Consider the following 6,102-nt stretch of genomic DNA (forward strand, 5'->3'; position numbering starts at 1 on the left):
GATTGCTGTAATTTTTTGCACATTCAAGTTGTTGCAATCTAATTTACATTAACATAGAACAGAATTGGCTTTTCCCAAGTGAGCAAAATTTTCATCGCGTGCAAGAGGCAGACACACCATACGAATAAACGGACAGCGAAACTTTCAGCTCGCAGCTAGGTTTAAAACTGAAATTCAACAGGTGGACCATGCAAATATTTGTCGGTAAGAAGTTACTGGCAACGACCCAGTATTCTAGCTAACATAAACCTACTGTTACACAACTGTAAACGTAAACCACCGTTTCTAACTGCAGGAAACAAGGCATTCGTATAATACCACTCATCAATAGTGTTGCCCCGGGCATTACCATCTACGTACAGAAAAAAGAGATTCCTTCATCGTGGAGAAAATTGACAGCTCCGAAACGTCTTTTTTTGTCGATAACATTCAGATCGATGATGATTAGAATTTCTATGTCATCGGACGAAACTGTAAGGGCAAGCATCCTGGACATGTGGAAGGAAGCGTAGGTAATTAGAGAGCGGATTAACGTGTCGTAAGACGTACCTGTAGAAACAGCGTTCTGCATGTGTATCGGTTGCATGTGTATCGGTATGAAATCGTAACGTGCAACACGAATCGTGAATCACTGGTTCGCTCGTTGAGCAAGAGGGAGTGCTCGCCACGAACGCCGCACCACGAATTGACGATAGATAAATGCGCGGGAGATCGTATTATCACGATCCTTTGGGGACCCAGCGAGGTTATCCGGGTTAATCGAAGAACCAGCCAGTGTAACGACGACGATTATTATTCGATCTGGCGAAATTCGCCTACGTATCGATCTTATTCGAGCCACTTTCGCGAACACGGCGCCGCGCCGCGCGCCGTAGCCCTTTTAGAAGCCACTTATTATCCAGACCGATTCCGGCCGCCGATTGAGAGCGTTTCTCAAGCTGGCCAACACGATCATTAGGGCATTTTAGATCGGTTGCATGTTTCAGCGTGGATTGCGCAATTTTTAATTTGTTACCTTAACACCATGAATTGTGCCTTTTAAAAAAACTTGCCATCCCACGTTTTATCTTGATTCATCTGCCTAACTCCAAGTTTCGTTTCTTTGTAGTTAAAAAGTTGAGCCGACATATCCGGTGAACGCTTTCAAGATCAAAGAATGGATCTAAAAAGGATTAAGCGTCCTAAGGCTCCTTGCCTCGAAGTAAAGCTGACTCATAAGAATCCTCGCTTCCAAATCTGGTCAGTCAAACTGTTTTCGTCCAATGAATTTTAATTTAGTCTCATAGTCTTCCATCATCTAGTTTCATTTAGTTTCACAGACGCTGAGTTATAAGAAAAGAGAGTACGTAACGATAATGAGAATGATGCTACTTAACGGTTTACCGTGGTGTAAAAATTTGACATTCCGCGGATTTACGATTGCCGCCCCGAGGACTAAATTATGGCGCCTCGGATCCCGCACCGCATTTGCAAACCCGTCGTACCGCACGTCGTACGACCGGCAGGTTTTGCACGTTACACTTTATATCCTGAGTGCATGCCACGACAGGTACTTACACTGTCAGCGTAAGGTTACAACGAAAATAACGAAAGAACATACAACGGGGTTACGGCCCTCTTAACAATTAGCACGTACCGTTGATCGCGGAATACGGTCTTCCATAAATATCCGTGAAAACGTTCTCGGTAATGAGACGAACGTCGTTTCGGAATTCGTTGTGAACCTGATTCGGGATTCACGTTCATCTGTTTAAACTGAAAAAAGAAAAGAATGTGTATAACCAAGCGCTGTCCTTTTCGCTTTATTAACACTAAATATCAGTAATCTGATGTTAAGTCTGAAGAAACCGAAGAAACGTTACTTGCAGTCGAAATAATGGAACTCCTAATGAATTTTAATTTCAACCGACCTCGAGTCTCTTCTCCGGACTGGAGAACACACTGACGCCAGTAAATCGCACGCTTTAACGGACAAATATGTCGGTGAAGCTGAAGGAAACAAGTAACGCACAAGCATCGTCGATTACGCAGAACTTTCGAACCTTCTTCTCTTCTTCAACAAATCACTTTTTGCCTGTACGAGGTGCACGTATAGTTAGAGTCGTTGGTTTAAAAGGGAGGCGGCGACGTTCCTTTTTCGACAGGGAATCGTCGATATTTCGCCGCACTAAACCGCGACCAGCCACGTCCTTTTTTTCTTTACAACCATCCGGCTCTCTACGTCGAAGCAACATTTACGACGCGTTCTTTTTGTTCTCAGCGACGATACAGCTCGACGCGACGAAGAGGCACCGCCATACCCTTTCGACTCGTGCGTTCAAAGCGCCTCCTCGAGAGCCTTTGTCCTGCTCGTGCGGCCATTTTCTTTCTCTTCGCATTCTTTTCAGTGAATACCTATCCAGCGTTCAAGTAGACGCGCGTTCGCTGTACGAAGTGGAGAACGATACACGAAGACGACGAAGAAAAAGGAACGGATGATACCTACAGGGTGGAGGAAGAAAGGCGGGAAGGAAGGAACGATAGGCACAAAGGGTGGTGCGGGAGGTAAAGGAAGGCGAAGAAAGAACGAAGCGGAGGAGGAAGAAGAACGCGAGAAAGAAGCTAAAGTGAAACGAGCAGAAAAGACACACGAGCGATGAGTCATCGTAAAAAGAGGAAAGCTGGTGGTCGACTACTCTGATTCGAACGATCGTGTCTCGAGATTTTCTGCTACTTTTTGCCTTGGACGCATAATACCGTCTCTATCGTCATTTTAATACACGCAATACCAACAACCAACGGAACTGTCGTCGGGCTGATAACGCGGAAAACGAAAGGCTAAAAAGTCGATGGCTGTAGTCGAATGACAAGTACGATCGAGCTCTCTGATTGACGATCGATTGCTACTTTGATCTCCACGGTCAATGACTGCTGTTTCGTATTAGAAACGGTCTACACAGTCATCGATTTTTATACACGTGTCTCATCTTTGCGGGATTATCGAGATTATCCCGCACGACGACTCTTTCTTCGCGGAATGTAGGCTACGGAATTCTTTACGTGCGGAGACACGCATCTGACGATTCTTCGGCTACCGTTAAAGACGTATCAACAAGGATGCTGGCCATTATCGCCGTGAATGGAATCAGTTAGCGATTATCTCGTATATGTCACGTCCCATCGTGTTAAGTGGCATTTTTTGCCGTATCATGTAGATTCGGTTCTTTATAATGATTTATAATAACGAGGTCTTAACAAGAACTCGAAAGCTTCTTTAGAATGTACATTGAAAAATTCCAGGAAAACATTCGACTGCAAATAATTTTACGTCGTGCCAGACGTCTCATCCACGATAAAAACGGGTTTTTATTAAATATAAAACTGTACGTTATATCGAGATCTTCGCAATATCGGATATTCCGCCAGAAGTCAGTCTTTTCCACCAATTAACATTTAAAATTTTTTTTACTGTAAATAACGATTCGATCGTAGTATTCATAAGAATACGCGATCTCTCGTTAAAAGAGAATCATTGACGTTGGTAATTTCCGTCGCAAAGACGAATATTTGTCTCGTTACGCAAGCGAAGCATCGCAGCGATCCAAGGACACGGACTAACCCGTTTCAGATGCCTGCTCTTGATGGATCTCCTCTGAGGCGCTCTTGAACGCGTCTGACATGAATCTCGTCAACGTTTTGATCGCTTCAAATAGCATTTACAATACGTACTCTTGTGTAAGGATCGCATAGTCTCGTAAAGAAAAATCCTTTGACGTTAACACATTGGCCATTTGTGAAAAGTATTTGTAAAAGGAGTTTCATTATAACTGGGACTTCTCCCATGAATATAGTATATGATCATACGATCGACCTTGTATCGGAATTGCGGGGAATTTAATCTAGACCTCTACGATTTAACGAGATCCAAATGAATCTCTTTGGAAATAGAAAGTATTATATTCGAGGTGTAAACGAAAGATTCAAATTCGAAATATAAAATAAAAAATAGGCCGTTCCAATTAAAAAGAGCGGTAAAGCATTCATCAATTTTCAACAGTTCTATCTGAGCTTATTTTATTAATGCAGACCCTTCAATTTTCAGATTGCGAAAAATTAACTAACAACAAACAACGGCCAAACGTATCAAATCCCGTCAAAGATGAAGCGGCCTATATGTAAATGGAACGCGCAACGAAACAGAATTTTCATGGAGAATTTTTTCCGCTTTGCGAGCTCTTCGCACAAACCACGTCGTAAAAGAGAGCGTGGATTCGTTGCAGCTTCGAACGATCGATGCAAACGCGTGCGAAACGTTCGATATACCACGGCGAACGAACGGAGAACGTTGCACCACGAGGTTCACCTTGGAAGAAGTCATCCTAGACTTTTTCGCTTATTCGCACCTCCGGAATATCGAGGACGGAGGCGTCCGCTCGAAAAACCCGCTCGCCGCGTGGGTAACGCGCAAGAAAATCCGCGAATGGTGGCGCAATCGAATAAAAGCTTAATGTCTCTGTCCTTGCGGAACTTCGAAGAACGACGCCACACCCTCATCGCCGTCGCCCGCTTCTTTCACAGCATACACGCAGTATGTTCGTCGCCTTAATAAAGATGTAACGTATACACAGGCTCATGAAAGTATTCCAACACTTGCAGACACCTTTTATGAATATATTATATTATGTGTATCGTACAAATCGTTTCGAAATGCTATTAGCACTGTAGCGAGATCTGGCTATCTATTGTACATGTATATACTAATGAAATTTCAGAATGTTTTACGTAACGTACACGACATATGCATAAGTGTTCTCTGTGGTAAATGTTCAAATATTTTCGTAAATCAGTGTATAACGACCGATTATGGCGATGCTCGTGGGTGCTATTATGTTTCACACACGTCGGCCACGAATCCATTTAATTTCGCACGGCGCGACGCGGCGGTTCACCAGCGTCGCTTCTTATATGGATCGACCTGTCGAAAGGCAAACAACTGATATGGGTCCACAACCTATCCCGAATCTCGCCTCGTGATTTCACATTAATAATTCAGAGCATTCCTTGGCCGGATTTTGGTTCGCCTGCAGGGTGTGGGACGTCGCGTCAGCGGTGAAGAATGGTATACGATAAGATTAAGGTGAATTTTCTTTGTTATCTTTTTATTTAACTTTTACTCTTTATTTTCCTCTTGTAATTGGTTAGCTCAGAATCATAGTGATGGTTTGGTATCTTTTAAGAAATAGCACTCTGCGTTTACCGTTATAACAAATTCAACAACTGTAACATTATAACAAACCCAAGAAATTTTCCAACGATAGAAAAATAGGATTTTATGATCGAAACCATCTCCTATCGAATGCAGAAAGTTTGAAGTAGAGTATCAAGGATAAAATGTTAAGTAAAAATAGCAGAGAAGATAAAAGGAAAGAGGAAGTCATCGACAGATGGCAGACGGTCGCAATTATCTATTAACACATACGGTGTATTACTCGACAAATGTGATTGGCTGATAGTTCAGGTTCTAACTAAAAGTACCAGATGCTCTCGATTATACGTTCACATGTTCACGGATATCGATGCATGTTGACGACGAAATTAAGCGATAACCGGTTTTCTCCGAGTCTAATTATGGGTTTACAGCATATCGAAGGCAAGGAACACAAAGAGTAAATTAACTCAGGACGGATGTGAGCCTCACCATAATCGAACTTAGACAATAGGTATGACTACCACGCTCTTCGACACGGGAAGCGTAGTGAAATACGCGGATATTTCTCCGAATAGCAAGGAGCCTGGTTCTAAAAGATGCTGCTACGCCTCACGGAAGGAACTAAATCCAATTTAATGATCGTTAATGATCAATGTACGATAGAAAGGTGCGAACTAATCGCGAAAAAATTGTCTTATTGCAAAACACAAAGCAAGGAACTTGAAAAAACGTTCCAAGTTAAGTGTTACGTCGCGTGAGATGATCCGTGCGACATCCTTCGTGGTCTGGCTGCCAAGGCCTACACATCGTTACACTGACCCGCAATAAGCCTAAGGAACCAAGGAAACCGAATCTTTTTAGCCTAATCTCTATTCATATAACTATTTTCGGTTTATGGATGGTCCTTAAAACAA

The sequence above is a fragment of the Bombus fervidus genome, chromosome 2 (genome assembly GCF_041682495.2).
Source record: "Bombus fervidus isolate BK054 chromosome 2, iyBomFerv1, whole genome shotgun sequence".
In the NCBI taxonomy this organism is placed as follows: domain Eukaryota; kingdom Metazoa; phylum Arthropoda; class Insecta; order Hymenoptera; family Apidae; genus Bombus; species Bombus fervidus.